Genomic DNA, 18,380 nt, shown 5'->3' with positions numbered 1-18,380 from the left:
AGAGTGATCCCCCCGTAGGGGGAAAAGGAAGGGGGGGTAGGGGTCGTTAGGAAAGGTTGGGGGGGTGGGGTAAAGGAGGTTTTGGGGGTGGAGGGGTTTGACCCCCGGCATTTTTCGGGGAGCGTGTTTGATAGGGGGAATGGAGACAAAGGGTTTTTAAATTTGACGTGCTGGAGGTGAGCAAAGTAACATTTTATAAAGGGGTTTCCGGGGAAACGGCAGGCCTGGCCCTTGAGTCCGGGAGATGGGGCAGTCCCCTGCACTTTGAAGGGGGGGGGAAAAGTTGCTTTTTAAAAAACTGTGGTGAAACCCCCCTTCTGGAAAAGAAAAAGGGGATGGGAGGGGGAAATGGGAAATTTTTTTTTTTCGGGCCACCCTGTTTGGGGGAATTTGGCCAGTGGGGGATAATAAAATAAAATAAATAATATAAAATATATAAAATATATATATATAATTATATATTTAAATTTTTGTATATATATATATATATATATATATATATATATATATTTTATAAATATATAATATTATATATATATAATATATATATAATATATATAATATATATATATATATATATATAAAAAAAGGATTTCAATTAGATACAGGAAAATTTTATTGATAATTTCAGGGCAGATTTTTGTATTTTAAAAATTAAAAATTAAATCCCGGGGTTAATGACCCCCCTATTTAATGAAAAAAAAATCCCTTTTAAATTAAATGTTTTTAAGGGATTATAAACGGTTCACGGATTAAGGCAAATAAAACATGTTAACCCCTGGATTTTTTTACCGGCAATGACGAGGCTGAGAACCCGGGGGAAAGGGAGGGGAAAAACCGTGCCACCGGGACCCCAAAAAAACACGGTAATTGTTGGGCCCCCCACCATCTGCAAAAAGGGTGAATTAAGAAAAAAATTTTAAAGTTTTTCCCCCCAGCCCCAAGTGAATTTAAGACTTTGAGGAGATCCCAGTATACTTCTGCATCCAGTTGATAATGGATAAATTTTGGTCAGTGGGTGACTTAAACTTGGAGTATACCGGGAGGGATTTGGGGCCCAACCCCCCCTTTTGGGGGGAGGGTTTGGACCAGCCCTCGGGGACGATCCTGATAAAACCAGGCTTTCCCGCGGGCCCCAAGAAAACCGGATGTATGAACCAAAACCCCGGGCTGGTCAGTTCCGATTTTGGTTTGGTTCACCCCCGGTCAGTACCTGACTTTGGGCGCGGGGTTGACCCAGGAGTCTTTTGGGAAACCCCTTTGGGTATGCTGGGGGGAGTTGAACAGCCTTGGGACCCCTGACACTTATTTTGGGCCTAGACAGCGGGTTTTAAATACCAGCCCAGAAGGTTTACTGAATATGATCAGATGCAACTGCAAGACAAACTGTTATGTGAAAGTACAAGCATAAAAAATAGTTTGGAATGCTTAACAGCATGCACAGAATGCAATGGAGATGGCTATGCAAATTCTTTCTTATCGTCTATGGACATCATACTGGTTACGCCCATAACTCATACATAATGAATACCATGTGCATAGAATCATGAATATTTCTCCACACACTCCCATTAATCACGTTTTTATTAATTCTTTGGAAAAATATACAAGAATACAAAATTATGGTTTGACCATGACATTTTTGGGTTTTCACAAGAATTAGCATTAAAATTTATATCAAAAGAAAAGTATGAGTGATAAAAAGAAAACAAGTTTTTCCCCCAAAGGCATTGTATTTGCCCCTCTTTTTTTTGATCGACACCATACCCACCCCTTTCTGGGTGGGGTAGGTCCCTTTGGTTTGACCCTTTTAGCCTTAAGGGGGGTTACTTTCCCCAGGCCCCCTTTGGGGCGGAGGGAGACCAGAGAGGCCAGTTTTGGGCTGGGCCCCTGGGACAGTTGGTCCCAAAGATGAGGGGGCCCATTTCCCTCCCTGGAGACTTGGGTTTCCCCAACATTCCCAAAGGGGGGAGCCAAGGCCGCCACCATTTAAAACCCCCGGGGCCGGGAAAATAAGGGGAATCTTTAATAATAAAAAACTTCTTTTTTTCCTTTTTACTACAAAAAAAAGATAAAAATAAATTAGTTTGTAAATATTTTCTAGGTTGATTTATTTTTCCTGTTTAGGTTGACTCAACTAGCAAATGAATGGAGGACACACCAGAAAAGTTAATAAATTGTACTCAGATACAAGGTATTTTCTTCTATTAATGAAGATTCCAGCCTGGGAATTAGCTCCGTAAAGCGGATGAATACTGCATCGTGAGGTATGTGGCTGGAATGTGTACGGAGCCAGTCTCATTCCGACGGCCAGCTGAATAAACCAAATAATGCATGTAAGTGGTGCTGTTGGGAGATGGAATGTCAAATTTTACTTTAAATATTACTTACAACATTGATATTCTAAATAAAACCACGTTATGAGCCGCAAACGTTTATTCTAGACGTTTTGCTTATGACCTTATTTAGTCTTGATAAGGCTAAATTCTGAACTAAACATCGTCTACAGTAATCTTGCTCTGGATTTTGAGTCCTTATTCCTGCTTGTCACCTTACCCCAGTCATCCCACCCTTTTAAATTTAAAAAATTAATTTTGTTTTTTGAAAAAAAGTTTGTTGATTTTTTCCCCAAATACTTTGTTAAATCCTTATGTAATAGGGCAAACATAAGCCTCGAAATGTCAAGAAAATTTCTTAATTTGGGTTTTATTTATGTGATAACTCATTTTGTGAAGCCTTTCGTGGATTCAAAAGCGTTCTGTCGACAGTCTTGAATAACAGGAAAAGCCACCACAGGCAAGTTTTGGTTATGTTGTTTCTCTTTGGACAAGATAAATCTTTGTCCTTATGTCTTTTCTTCAGTCAGGAGCTTTTGGTTAGTAAGTTTATATAGGTAAAGATCCATATAAGTACAATTATCATACATAGTAACATGTGTGTAAATTATGTAGGATAACCCAAAAAAGTCTGACAGAGTAAATTTTTTCCCATTGGGCCCTTTTTGTTATCTTAAAAAATCGCCCCCCCTTTTCCACTGGTTTCCAGCCCCGTTGTCAAAAAAATTAAACCACATGTTTTGGGGCAGGATTGCCTGTCAATATTAAAAGGAACACGACAGTAGTGTTCTATATCTTCGCAAGCTTTCATATTTCATGGTACGTTCGTCCTCATTCCAGCCTTGTACCATCATAATCTCTTCAATTTGAGTTAAGAACGAATTCCCGGGCCCCCGAAATCCAATTTTCCCATCGCATTTATCTTTTCCTTTTTCATATTTTCTCTCACAATATATGCCCAGCTTTTTTTTCCCGTTTTTTTCCTTCCCCGAATGTAATTCCGTCTTTCCCCCCTCTCCTTTTTTCCAAGATAATCTTTCCCTTTTCCCTATCACCCTTCCCCCTTATTTTATAATCCTCAACCCTCTTTCTTTAGCTTTTCTTTCAGCCCCTTTTCATTTAGAGCTTGTTTTCAACCTGTCTTTTCCCTTTTACTTTCAAATTTTTTTTGCTTGCCCCGCAGCCCCGCTCTGTCTGTCTGTGTGTCTGTCTCTCACTCCCACTTTCTCCATTCCCTTTTTCCAAAAAAGGGGCATCCATCTTTACCCTTTTTACCCCGCCCGGTCCCAGGCCCCCCCCTTTTTCCTTTTGCTTTCTCTCCTCCTTTAAGAATATTGGCAACGGGGGCCGCCAATTGAATGTTTTTCTATATCCCACTTCTTTCCCCACTCTTTATCTCAAACAAAAACGGGTTTTGGGCCCCCTCTTCTATGTTCCCTGGGGGAATCACCAAACCAGTAGTGATCACAAAACCCCTGTGGATAGATCCAGTTCCCTGGATTATAAACCCTTCACCAGTATTAAGGCTCCCCTACAGTACACTTACAAATAGTGCCCATTTAAGGCATCATAAAACCAATTTGTATAGCTTTCATATCTGTAAACAGTGGGACTACAGTGTTTGATTATATATATATATATATATATATATATATATATATATATATATGTTTTTATTAACGTTTCAAAAAATTAAATTTCCAAATGCTGGAAAAAAAGCAGGTAATTTCCCCCCAGTCCAAGACCCGCCACAATTAAGGGGAAAGGATTGGTTTTTTGAAAGTATTTGGTTAGTGGTTCATGAGGCCCAACACAGAAAAGCCAGAAATCGGGCAAAATTTGAATGCTTTAATATTAGCTTTCCTTGAATTATTTAGTCTCCCAGCCACATACCTTTTTAAGGGAAAAAATTTCCTTTCCCGGCCCGGACTCCTTTTAAAAGGGGTTTTTAAAAAAAGAATTTATTTATGACGCTAATTAAAGGGGGAACGTTTGATTTTTTTTAAAGTTTCGCCCTGGCTTTTGGGGTTTTTCATTTAAAAATGGAGAAGTTTTAGTGAAAAAAATTTTTTTTAATAATTGACAATTTTTTAATGTTTTTTAAGACCCCGGTTAATAATATATTTGTATAGGACACGTTGATACTTTTCCCTGTACAAATATTTAATAATGGAGGACTGATAATAAAGCTGATATTGTTGGAGTTGAGAGTGTCAACAAATGATGATAAATCACACGTACACAGAGCAAGACTTAATACAACGTTTCGCTCAAGGAACAACCTGAAAGAGCTCCCTTTATGTGTCAATAAAAGTTTTTTCCCGTTCCAATTTTTTTTTGTATTAAAAAAAATAAAGGGTAGTTAAGGGGGTTTTAAGGTGACCCAAAAATTCCACATAGGAAAAAATTATTCAAATTGTTATTTTCCCCCAGTTACCGGAGTTTGATCGTGGGGCTGGGAATTTGCAAAGGGGTTGAACCTTTTCATCGCTAATTTGGGCAACACGTTGGAAATTATTAAAAAACTGATAATTTTTCAAAAAAAAAAGCAATTTCGTTTCCCGACTTTTAGGCCCCCTTGCAGGGTGAGGCCAGATAGGGGTAAAACTTCAGGCGTTGTAGATGCCGGAAGTGAAAATTTGGGATCTGGGGTTACAAGGGGGCTATTTACAAAAAAACGAAAAAGTTACAGCGCTACTTAAACAAATTCTAAAAAGTTCCCGTGTTTTTTAAGTGGTTCCCATGATTACGTTTTCTTGGTTCCCCCCCTTTAAAAAACAAGTGGGGGGTAGCTTTTTCCCTACAAAAAAGGGAGAAAAAAAGGGCCCGACCCCAAAATGTTAAAAAGGCCCGGGGGTAATTTTGGCCCCTAAATCGCAGTTACGGAAAAAAACCCCCAAGGGAAACTTTGTTAAATGCAAAAAATGTAGTACAGAGTTATACGGAAATAAAATAATTTTAATAGGGAATAGTTATTCTGGCAATGGTAATACAGCTTTATTTTCTTGAATTAAAAATCCTTCAACTGCCTCATGAAAATCTGAGATACAAAAACACAGGCAAGTGTGACGAGCATTACTGTTATATTTTTGGGGAAGGTTTAAAAAATTTTGGGGAAAAAAAGGTTTTATGGGGGTCGGGTGGGTAAAGAATAAAAATTTAAATACCAGGCTGAAATATATCATAAATAATCCGCACTTAAGAGAGGAAACTTAAGGTGATATTTCGATCCATCCTGACCAAATTTTCCGGGGTGGGGGAAAAAGCCCAAATTCCCGGGTCAGGAGCCTTGAAGAGCAACTTACCGTCATGTCTGCCGGGGTGGACGGTTTGAGTTTCCGGCCCCCCCGGGTGGGTGAGGTCCGGGATTTTGGGCCTTTTCCTCAACCACAGAACCAAAAAACTTCGCCCCGGCTCCCATAACCAGCGTCATCATGGTATCTGCAGGAAAGATACCGAGGTATTACTAAGGTACAAGACGAATTTTCCCATTGTACCTTTCCATCACCTTCCCCCACATGACAAAATGGGACCTAAGAGTTACTGGGGGGATGGGTAAGCCCCCCAGACATTTACCCAGGGGAAGGGGCCCCAGTGTTACTGAAGGGGGATATGGGAAAATAAGGAAAAAATAATGATTGTGTGGGAGAATTTGTTTTCCAAAAAAAATTGGGGGAAAAAAAATGGAGGATAAAAAAAAAGGAAAAACAATCATTTAATAATAAAAAAAAAACAAAAAAAGGGCCCCAAAAAATAGAGTACAAATAAGAAGTTTGATTGAAACTGTGGGGGGTTTTTGATTTTTTGTTTTATTACCTAAAACAGGGGGAAAAAACAAATTCTCAGTGTATATGAGCACATTCACATTTCTCTGTATATATAACGCCAAAACAAAACAAAAGTATTTTCAGTAATGTAATATACTTATAATATTGTTCTTACCATTTATTAAAAATGTTAAAAAATAAGTATGTATAATTGCAGTTATTAGCATAGTTTACATATAACTATTATACTATCCTTATAATACCAGAAGAATATTAGTGGATACAAAACGTGCATTAATATACACGGGTTATACTCACTAAGAAGTGTATATCTGTGTATATATACACAGGCTTATATATCAGTGTATAAATACGGGGGTGGGTTCAAGTGGTACTATTGGTACAAGTGAATATACGTTGAGGTGTACACTCCCACTATATTTTTAAGTGGGGATTAAAAAAAATATAAAGGTGGGAAATGTACTGCAGTAAAAAGGGGTTTTTTTTAAAAAAAAGATAAAAAAAAAAAAAAAAAAACAGAAGATTTAGGGGTAACATCTTTAGTCTATGTATTGACCTGTGAGAATTCGCTGACCAAATGTTTTCAAAACGCGAGAATTTCCCCAACCCTTATTTTTGGGTTTAACCCAGGGAATAATTTTTAAAAAAACAGTTGGGAGAACTAGCTTAAAATTAAAAATATTTGCCGGGAGAGTTTCAGTGTCGACAAGTTGATATCCAGGTGCTGTACGCGTCTTATTCGGGGCACACAGGGGGGAAAACAATGCCCCGGGGAAAAGTTTTTCAATGCAGGGGTTTTTCTTTGGGGATTTTCGCCCCGGGGATCACAACATCTTAATAAAAAGATAACCCCCGCCCGATTTATAGATGTTTAAGTTCTTTCCCTCCGTTTAAAAAGGCTCCATGAATTTAAAAAACCAAATTTTTAACTGCCAACCACAATCGCCAGAGGGATTATTATTCTATTCCCGGAAAGTGTTAAAAAAAGGGGTTTTCCCGCGCGCATGACAAGGGGGGGAGGGGGCTTTAAAGCAAAGGGGCGGGGACTGGAGAGGGGGTTGGTTTAAAGACAAGGGGGGATTTTAAAATACAGGGCTGGCGGCCCGAAAAGGAATGGATTCATGGCAAAAGGAAAAGGGAATTTTTTTAAAGGGGAATTTTCCAAAAAGGGGGATTGGGCAAAAGGGGTATTTACACCCAGAGGGGTCCCGACCAAGGACGGGTAGTTTATGGCAGGGGCCTGACCAGCAGACTGATGGGGTTCATGGCAGGGGCCCCCACCCGCCAAAAGGACCGATAGCCTTAGGAGGGGGCCCCCTGGGCTAGCAGACTGAAATTAGGCAGAGGGGGCCCGATAGCAGATGATAGTTTATGGGAGGGGTCCTGGGCCCAGCCCGACTGACAGCTTTTAAAGGCAGGGCCGCCTGACTACAGACAGCTCATGGCAGAGGGCGAAAAAAAGGAAGAAAATTTTTTTGAAAAACAATTTAAAATTACCCAAATCATTCAAGCCTTTGTAAAAAAAATGCGCATACACGCTCGCGAACACACACACACCCAGACACACACCCACATATAATATATATACATATATATGTATATAATATAAATTTACATTTTAAATATACATATATATAAATAAAATATTGGTTGGGGAAGTGGGTTTTAAATGGTCGAAAAAAACCAACATTTTTTCCCCGGGAAACCTTTTTTTCCACTTCCTGAGGCCAGGGGCCCACAATTTACACCAGAGGTGGGTTTATCCTATACATAATATATATAATTTCATATATATACATTAAAAATATTTAATTTTTATATAATATAATTTCATATATATACATATATACACAATATATAATACATAATATTTATAATTAATATATTTAAAATTTCATATATATTAAAAAATACATATATATAAAACATTTTGTTAAAACATACAATATGCTTTAATATAAAATATATATATATAAATATATATATATATATATAAATGTATATATATATATAACAAAATATATATATGATATATATAAAGGGAAAAATATATGTATATATATTATATATATAAAAAATATATATTGTATATATATATATATATATGGGTTTTATTATATATATGTTTTAAAATTTTATATATATTGTTATATATATATATTTATATATATATATTTTATATTATATATATATATTATATATATATATATATGTATATATATATATATTTTATAATGTTTTTATAATTTTATATTTTATATTATATATATATATGTATATATATATATATGTATATATATAATGAAAAAATATATGTATATATATAAATAAAAAATATATATATGTTATAATTTTATAATGTAAAAATATAGGTATATAAAATAAGTAAAGAGGTATATATGTATATAATTTTATATTAAAAATATATGATATATATTAAGAAAAAATTTTATAATATATATTTTATAATTTAAAATATATGTATATATATTTTAAAATGTATATTAAATAGATAATATATATGTATATAATAAATATATATAATAAACATTATGATTTTGTGTGTGTGTGTGTGTGTGTGTGTGTGTGTGTTTTGACCCTGGACCACCAGCGAGGGGTTTTGGGGGCCCAGTCCGAGCTCCCGGCCCCGCCTCTTCACTGATCGCCCAGGTCACCCCCCTGAGCCTGAGCTTTTTTTAAATTCCGCTTAAAAACCATGTATGGGTCCTGCCCCACCACATCGGGTTCCCAAAATATTCCACCCAAAACTACTCTGGGGCTGAAGAAATACTTCCAACATCCCCGTGATTCATCTGTTTTTAGCTTCCAACTGTGTCCCCTTTGTTGCTGTGTCCAAACTTTTTAAACCGGGTTTTTCCACCTTGTCAAATTCCCCCGGGATTTTTGTATGTCGTTATCATGTTTCCCCCCTTTTTGGCCCCCAGTGTCCAGGTTTATTTTTTAAACCCCCTCCTTTGTAAGGGAAAAATTTTTAGTTTGGGGGCTAGTCTTGCTGAAACCTTTTCACTTTTCTAGTTTTTTACGGGTTTTTTATGTGGGGTTTCCCAAAATGGTGCCCCAATCCAAAAGGGCCTAATGGAACGGTGTTTCAGGGGCCTGAACGACCCCCATTAAGATGTCGGAATGTTTTTCTGAGGTTTGGTTTGGGGCCCAAAGCTGCAGCAGTTATTTGGTTTATTTCGCCTTAGGGGATGTGCCTTTGGGGTTATACTACCCCAAAAAATCTTTTTCCTTTAGGAGGTTTTAGGCCCGACCCCCCTTGACTGTACCTTTCCCTCTGCGGCCTTTCTTTTTTCCCCTTCCCCCCCCCTTTTTTTTCTTGGGGCTTTTTCAACTTGGGGGGATTGAACCCAGGAGCCAATTGTTTACCAGGTCTGCAGCCCCTTTCCCGATCCCTTTTGTTCTGCCTGGTTCTTCTCGAGTCTATTTTCCCATCAACTTCACGTCATCTGCAAACAGGGACACCCTTTTTGAGCTATTCCCTTCCTTGTCGTTCAAAATACCAGAAACAAATGGGCCGGATTGACCCCCCGGTTCCCCTGGTCCCGGTGCCCAATTTTACACCCCGGCCCCGTACCCCCAAACCCCTTTTTGGGGCTTCCCGGAAAAAACCCCCGACCGAGGGCCCCCCCTGTTTCCCTTTCTTTCCCCGGAACCAACCCTTTTGGGGGAAATTTTCAAAAGCCTTCTTGGGGTGTGTGTGTGTGTGTGTGAAATTTTATTTGGTCCTAGGGCACTGCATTTAAATCAGGCCGCATTTCGCATATGTGTGTGTGTGTGTGTGTGTACCACCTGTTTTAGGGCGGGGGGGAGCTCCCTGGCCCCCCCTTTTTCAATATCGCTACCAATACTCTCCCTGGAGCCCATCACCTCTTAAAGCCATGTAGACCCGCCCCCACCACTGCTTTTTCCCAAAAATTATTAAAAAACTGATTTAATAAGGGAAAAAATACTTCAAAATCCCCGGATTCATCTTAAAATTTTTAGCTTTCCCAAATGTGTCCCCCCGATGTGGCCCCAAACTTCGGGGAAAATCCCCGTCTCTTGCCCCCCTTTCCCAAATTTTCTCTAGTATTTGTGGTTGTGTGTGTGTGTGGGTGTGTGTGTGTGTGTGTGTGTGTGTGTGTGTGTGTTGTGTGTGGTGTTTGGGGGTTAAAAAATATTTTGTCCTTTGGCAATGTCAATAAATAGGTTTGTTAGAGCAATTTTTGTGTGTGTGTGTGTGTGTGTGTGTATGTATTTTGTGTGTGTGTTTTTGTGTTTGTGTTTAAAAAAACCCCTTTGTAATCACTTTTTGGGGGAGGGTCGAGTCTTAGCCCTGGCCCCGCCCTTTACCGGTTTCCCGGGTCTCTCTCCCCGCCCCCATGAGCTTTTCAAACCTTCCAAAACTGTTTTGGTTCCCGGGCCCCCCTTTCGTCATTTTCCCAGGCTATTCCACCCGCCCCTTAAAACCCCTGACTGGGAAAAAATACCCAATATTTTCTGACCCTTTTGGCCCTTTAACCCAATTTTGGCCTCTTTTTTTGTGTCCCTCCCCCGGAAAAATCCTTTTCTTTTTTTCCACCCCTTTTTCATTCCACGGTATTTTATATGTCGTTATCATGTTCCCCTTTTGTGTGTGTGTAATTTTACCAGTTATCACCTATTGAGGAACGAGTCCACCCCCCCCCCTCTTTACGATCGCCAAAGGTTACTCTCCCCCCCGAGCTTTATCAACTTTCTGCCAAAACCATGTATGGGTCCTGCCCCACCATCGCTTTTCCCCCCCATTCCACTTATTTACTACTCTGTTTAAAAAAATTTTCCCCAAAATCCCCGTGGGTTCATTTGGGTTTTTGCTTCCAACCCCTTTTTTGTTTTGTGTGTGTGTGTGTGTGTGTGTGTGTGTGTGTGTGTGTGTGTGTGTGTGTGTGTGTGTTTGTGTGTGTGGGGTGCCGAATATGTAAAACTGGTCAGTTAGCAAGAACTCATTTAAAATTAAGTTCTTTCTAAAATTTTCTCTTATACGTTTTAAGATATGTATATTTTTCATTAATGTTAATGTAAAAGTTTTTAATTTTGCACCAAAATAATCTTAGAAAACTTACCTAACCTTATTATAACAAGTGCAATTTATTTTAGCTTAACCCAACTAAATGCATATTTTAGTTAAAACTAACCCTGTGGAAAATTGCATTTATCTGAATGTATCATTATTTACATAACAATAAATGGACATAGATAATTATTATTTATCAGTTAGACCAGTAGGAATTTGGGACACCTAGGTCGCAAAAAATGTCCCCCTTCGATACCTACCACTGTCATATCCACAAGTTGCTCTGGACCTATTAATTAAATGAAATATACATACACCAGGAATGCTGGTAAATATATAAATTTGTGGACTGTATATTAAATTAAAAAATGATTATATATAAATACACATTTATATAACAGAAGGAGAATATATCTTAATCATAAAACTCACCAATTTGACTGGAAATCAAGGTGTATCACACTTAGAAAACCTCTGTCTATACATGAAAATAACAACTGGCCAGAGTTATAACATAACAGACTTATCTGAGGTTCCTGGAGCTGTCTTGTCCAGTCGCCTGATATCTCAAGTTATGCAGGAATGCACATCCAACAATTTCGTCTCCTATTTGAGAAGTGTCAGCCCAATTTTAACCTCTAGAGCACGAAAATTCCTTCCCATTACACTAACGTAGTATCCAATTCAAATTAACAACGACGACTGTTCTCCCCAGCCGCAGGTTTCCCATTTTCGATAACATACTTCTTTTAAAAATACAATATAGGGCATCTATTTACCTATAAATTACCGTATTTCCGGAAAATATATACAGTATTTTCCACAAACCCTCTAAAATATAAAACACACTAAAAACCTCATAATAAATCAATAAATACAATCATACGAGGTTAAAATGTTTCATAAAAATTAAAACGAAAACATTACATGGTTAACTTAAAATAAACTGCCTAAAAAAAATGTTACCGTGACTAGAACAATACACATCAGGTATCGCTATCAGGTATTGCCATTAGGTATTGCCATCAGGTATCGCCATCAGGTATTGCCATCAGGTATTGCCATCTGGTATCGCTATCAGGTAACGCCATCACACAAAACACGCCGTTACCAAACATGAAGTTACCCGAAACCTGACAGAAACTATTCCAGTGGACCTCCAATCAAGAGACAACAAAGCTTCCGAGGCCACATTCTAGGCTACTCCCCCAACATAATCCTCGATCACCAAATTCCGTTTACTAATATTCAGCTCAGGAATCTCTCATTATTATTATTATTATTATTATTATTATTATTATTATTATATTATGATTTTGATCATTTTCCTGTGATTTATATTTAATAATTGATAGAAATAATAATGTTTATGTAATAGTGTAGATTTGTAACGTTAATGTGACTTTTAAAAGGTGATAAGTCACAAGGGAATCAACATATTACACTTGTCCTGTTTCCTGATAAACCTTACCTAACCAACCAACATATTACACTCGTCCTGTTTCCTGATAAACCTTACCTAACCAACCAACATATTACACTCGTCCTGTTTCCTGATAAACCTTACCTAACCAACCAACATATTACACTCGTCCTGTTTCCTGATAAACCTTACCTAACCAACCAACATATTACACTTGTCCTGTTTCCTGATAAACCTTACCTAACCAACCAACATATTACACTTGTCCTGTTTCCTGATAAACCTTACCTAACCAACCAACATATTACACTCGTCCTGTTTCCTGATAAACCTTACCTAACCAACCAACATATTACACTTGTCCTGTTTCCTGATAAACCTTACCTAACCAACCAACATATTACACTTGTCCTGTTTCCTGATAAACCTTACCTAACCAACCAACATATTACACTTGTCCTGTTTCCTGATAAACCTTACCTAACCAACCAACATATTACACTTGTCCTGTTTCCTGATAAACCTTACCTAACCAACCAACATATTACACTTGTCCTGTTTCCTGATAAACCTTACCTAACCAACCAACTTATTACACTTGTCCTGTTTCCTGATAAACCTTACCCAACCAACCAACATATTACTCTGTAATTTCCTTATATAATGTAACAAGAGAAATTATTATAATACTGATAGAATTAATATTCCGACAAAGAAAATGTATTACCCAGAGATATCATTAATTTGAATAAATATATGTGTACAAGATATTTTGGAGAAGAAACACGTATAAGTTAAAACGGACCGGCTGGGCCAGGAATTATTTCTCGAATTTTGCAGTGTCTGTTAATTTTCACTACAAGATAAGTAAAGAGGAAATACACCTGGAAGGGTCCAGATATATAAATAAATGAAACGATAAGGATGTTATGGATGGAAAACAAGACGCGATAACTGGAGGACGCCATGTTGGCTCTCTTCCGCGAGCACTACAATAATTAATGTGCTCACATACTCACCTAATTGTGGTTGCAGGGGTCGATACTCAGCTCCTGGCCCCTCCCAGTGTGTATTAACCCCCCCACACAACAGGTAAGGTTGCTAGATGTTGACCAATATTCTAGGGTATCTTCCTGGACGCAGCGACGGGACATATCACCAATATAAAATAGACTGGTAAGTGTAATAATCACTTACCGCGAGTTCGAACCCCACCAGTATACTGGTTTATTTTCAATAGTGTTATTACAGTTTCGTGAGTCATGATGACGGCTTTGAGGGGACCTGAGCTAGAGTTCGTCACGGTCACGCTGGCGTCAGAATCATCTGTAAAAACTTGAATTTATGGTCATAATGTTGCCCATGCTAACTTCCCTATGGTGTATAAATATACCTAGTTGGATAAATATTATTGTAGCTAAGGGAATATTATTAATAACTGTATACTAGTAAATAAAAAGTACTGAGATAAGTCAAGTTCACTTAGATTCTTAATTATTCAGTCAACTAAATAGTCAGTTTACCGATTCAAATTTTCATAATTATACAGAAACAAAATATTCCTAATTTAGGGTCCCGGAGCTAGTTGGGGAGCTGAGGCGGCGGGGATTGAAGGAAGGACATTGTTTACGATCCCACTGTCTCTAAAGTCCCACAAATCTGCAAGATACATTAACATCAGTAAGTTACAATTTGTTTTTGTGACAAGAGTTCTCCCCAGAGTATGTGTGGAAGGGTAATTCAAGATTGTGTTCTCGTGAAAAATTAGCCACAATTATTATTGTTATTCTTATTATAGTTAATAATAAAATAAAACTCTTTCCTTATTCTTAAATCCACAGACGTGAGTAAAAGAATTCCGAAATACGAAGATCTAGCTATTCTGTTTCCACCTCCCTTAACTCTTCCCTGGCCATTAGTCGACATTACGGCTGCCCCCTCAAGGGCAATCCATTCTACGGATCCATTACCAATTTGCTGATCTAGTTCGTATTTAATGTTAGTATTTACACTATTTTTAACACTGACTTAAAAATCGCAATCTCTTTATAAGACATAACTCACCTCATGGTGAGCGAAAATTCACGACGCTTTAACCCACAGGACCACCCAACCCTACAAAGATCCCGCACCCAGCAGAGCTAGGTATTGTACCGTGATCCGAGGACATACGATGGTGTGGGTGCCTCAGAGCTAACTTCATTCTACTCCCCGTTTAGTTTACTAACCTTCACAAGCAGTATATATATTATTGTAACCACGAACGAGTGGTATTTAGTCAATAACAACACTGCGACTAGCCGGGGGATCGAACCCGTGTCGTTTTAGCCCACCTCACGGTGAGCGAAGATTCACGACGCTACACTACTACCATCACTTATCAGTAGTAAGTGTTAAGTTTGTCTGCAATGAGACCATCACACTATCAATAACAACACAGTACTTCCACTATCATCACTACACTATTACCACATCATTAACATTTGTATACAAAACTCGCAAACCTGAATGAACATCAAGGGAGGTTCCTTGATGCTTATCAGGGGCTCGTGGTTGGTCTCTCTTGATTAAAGGAAACGAACCTGTGCTCGAATCTCTGTGCCTTCCAATCCCCCCACACGCTATATGGGCCCTTACGGGTTTAGTGCTATGTAAATACCATACCATGTATATACATATAGTTATTACTTATTATTTGCATTGTACGTGATGCGCTAAACCCGTGTGGGTCATTGCAGAGCATAAAGTGGCGACTCGAACTTCCGTCCGCTAATACTCTTGTAGTTAGTCAGATATGCCAAAAATAATTTTCTTACACTCTCTCCTACACGTGACTGTGTATTTAGTAGGCATACGAGCACACATTTACCCCTTTATCCCTTGTAAAGGGTGCACTGTGTTCTGCTTGCCGGATTAACGGTAGGTGTATCAAGCCGCCTTGCCTTCCCTCCCTCCCTACCTCTTTCAAAACGCTTCATTAAGGAACAATGTTATTAAAACGGTTATAACTATACCATAATTTTTAAAGGGGTGTACAGGTAAGCCAACGAAAGGCTTCGGACAGGTGACCAAAAGCTCCAACGGCGGGTCATCAGCGACGAATCTTACCTAACCTAATTTAAAGAACACTACCTCCGAGCTTACTTGTAGGTGTAACAAGAGTGAGGCAACACCGAGAGCAGGTTAAGCTATTTCGACCTGGTACTAATGAATAAGCTAAATAACTTAGCTCAGCTAGAGTTATGGATGAGGGTGTGAGTGGGGAAGTCCTCTCGGACAGGATCCTGAAATCCCCCCCCGTTTTCATTCTTTAACTGAATCAGGTGTAGCAGACCTTCCCTCCCACTCGCCGGGGTCCTGAAGGAGGCAATGGGTCATTTTTATTGCAAGGGTATTAAATGCTTGAGTGCACTTCAGAGACGTTTATGTTGGTCTGGTGTTACCTTACGTGACAGTGGGTGATGAACCTAACGAGTGCCAGAGCTGACTGAAGGTTGAGGAAAAGCTGATTAGCCTTACCGGTATATAACTAATATATACATACATATATATATAAATATATATATATATATATATATATATATATATATATATATATATATATATATATATATATATATATATATATATATATATATATATATATATATATATATATATATATATATATATATATATATATATATATATATATATATATATATATATATATATATATATATATATATATAAACCGTTAATAAACGTTATTTTGCTCTCCAACAGTCCAATTTCCTTTACGTACAAGAATTCCACTTTCCTCCAGGTATCTCTCATACTTCGTTCACGTATCTCGCTCATACCTTCTCCTCCTATCTCTCTCACCTCCCTCGTCATGTCTCTCACTTTTCACACTCCACACGCCGTGTTTAACTTGCCTTCGTCTATTATTCTAACCTACGTTAATGGCTTCCTGTTTCCACACTCCCGTTGCTCCACTGCTTACTGTTTGTTCCCCCGTTTGTTCTCTTACAACCCTTCTTAAACCACTGACTATTTCTTCTCCACTTCCTGTTTCTCTCACAAACCCTCTTATACCCTTGTTAGTTCTCCCACAGTCCTCCTAACAATTTATTCTCTCCCATGTCTCTCATCATCCCCATAGACTGTTTCTTTAGTCTCTCACTCCAACTCCCATTGTCTATTATTCCTCCACACAATGTGTCTCACTCCATCACCCACCTTTCTTTTCACTGTAAATACCCTTCAGCTATCTTATTCTCTAAATATTTTCTTCAATTTCTTGTTTTCCCCTCACTGAACCGCTGTGATATAAATTTGGTCAATAAATTTGACACAGAGTGAAAATTAATTTTAACTCCGTTGCTCCTGACGTGTTGGACAGGTAAATTGCATTGGACGTCATTTTCGGTCATTAGAAATTTTAATAACATCCTTCTCCCACTCACTCTCAGAATGATGCGCCTACAATTGAAATTTTTTTCGAATTTAATAGCTTTCTACTGGCGAGATCTGCCATCAGTGATTTTCTTTTCTGACCATCTTCGCCATTTCTAAATATCATTTTAGCAATTTGGACACACGCAGTAATATAACTTGGGGTTTCAGATTATTATTATTATTATTACATATACTTCTACTACCACTAATAATAATAATAATAATGATAATAATAATTGCTTGGTAGGAAGGATAATTAACAAATAGTTGCAAACTTGGGCTAGTAAATCTGAGTTCATTTTTTCCCACTGTCATAATTTTTTGTGCACATTAATGAAATAAAGATTTTGTGTCAAGTTCTGCGCTGACGACCACAAAATATAAGCTACGATGAAATGGTTTTATACAAATGCTGGATTATTACACACAACTGCATGTACGGAACTAATAGGATGTAGAGGTGTGATGCCTACAGGTATGGGTATAGATATACATTATGTTGAACAAGCTTTTACTCATCTTTTTTCGCTGTGTAGAGCTTTAGCATGACCTGTTAAAGCTCTACACATTGCGAAATGTTGTCCCAATAAGAGCTGATTCTGTGAGTTTTTTCTTCAGTTTGCACTTAAATCCTTTTATTTTTTTATATTTTAATCGAATTTAGTTTAATTTCGTATAAACTGCTTGGCTTTCTTTAGTAACTGTTAAAATGTATTTAGTTATCCCTCTTTGGGAAGACAATATGAATCTTGAAAATCACAAGGCAAGATTTTTTAATATTTTTGAGAATGTAGAAAAAGGTTTAATGCCAGGAGAGATATATTTGTTGTAATTTAAAAATTAATGTAATTAAGATTATTCGTTTTTGAAAGCCAATAATTCTATGAAGATCAAAGAACTGATGTAATTTTGACACTTATTAACTTAAACTCATCTTAACTAGGAGGGAAGTGTATAACGTTTTGGTTCACACTGATTATAATAATTATAATCATGGAGGAGCGCTAAATCCGTAGGATTATACAGCTCATGTGGGGGGGAGGTAATGGAAAGTATTCAGGCTCAATTCAGAGAACTGGAGCACAGGTCCAATTCCCTAGATCAAGAGCCCCTCACCAGCATCAAGGAACCTCCTTTGAGGGGAGTTCGCCCTGAACCATTGTTAAGAATGACCCGAAACGTCTTCGATTTTTTTTTTGCTTCCAATTTCTGGGTTTCCCAGGTTAGTCGTAAACTGTTTATGTGATCTACATTACCTTCAGTGATTTCTTTTGACACACTGCATAATTAAAATCTTAATTCAAGAAATTACATGTTATTAAAAGAGGTCAAGT

At 37.8% G+C, this 18,380-nt stretch overlaps 1 long non-coding RNA gene across 2 annotated transcripts in view; it reads right to left on the bottom strand.

Annotated features, from left to right (window-relative positions):
* Positions 1-5,747: 5,747 nt before the first annotated feature.
* LOC128701866 (uncharacterized) overlaps positions 5,748-18,380 on the bottom strand; it is a 328,709-nt gene continuing 316,076 nt past the window's right edge. For both annotated transcript variants that reach the window (XR_011393946.1, XR_008408972.2), the window contains exon 3: positions 5,748-5,777. This is a non-coding gene — a long non-coding RNA (uncharacterized lncRNA). The remainder of the gene's footprint in view (positions 5,778-18,380) is intronic.

This window comes from Cherax quadricarinatus, chromosome 69 (genome assembly GCF_038502225.1).
Source record: "Cherax quadricarinatus isolate ZL_2023a chromosome 69, ASM3850222v1, whole genome shotgun sequence".
NCBI lineage: Eukaryota > Metazoa > Arthropoda > Malacostraca > Decapoda > Parastacidae > Cherax > Cherax quadricarinatus.
This window is presented reverse-complemented; position numbering and strand designations above follow the sequence as displayed.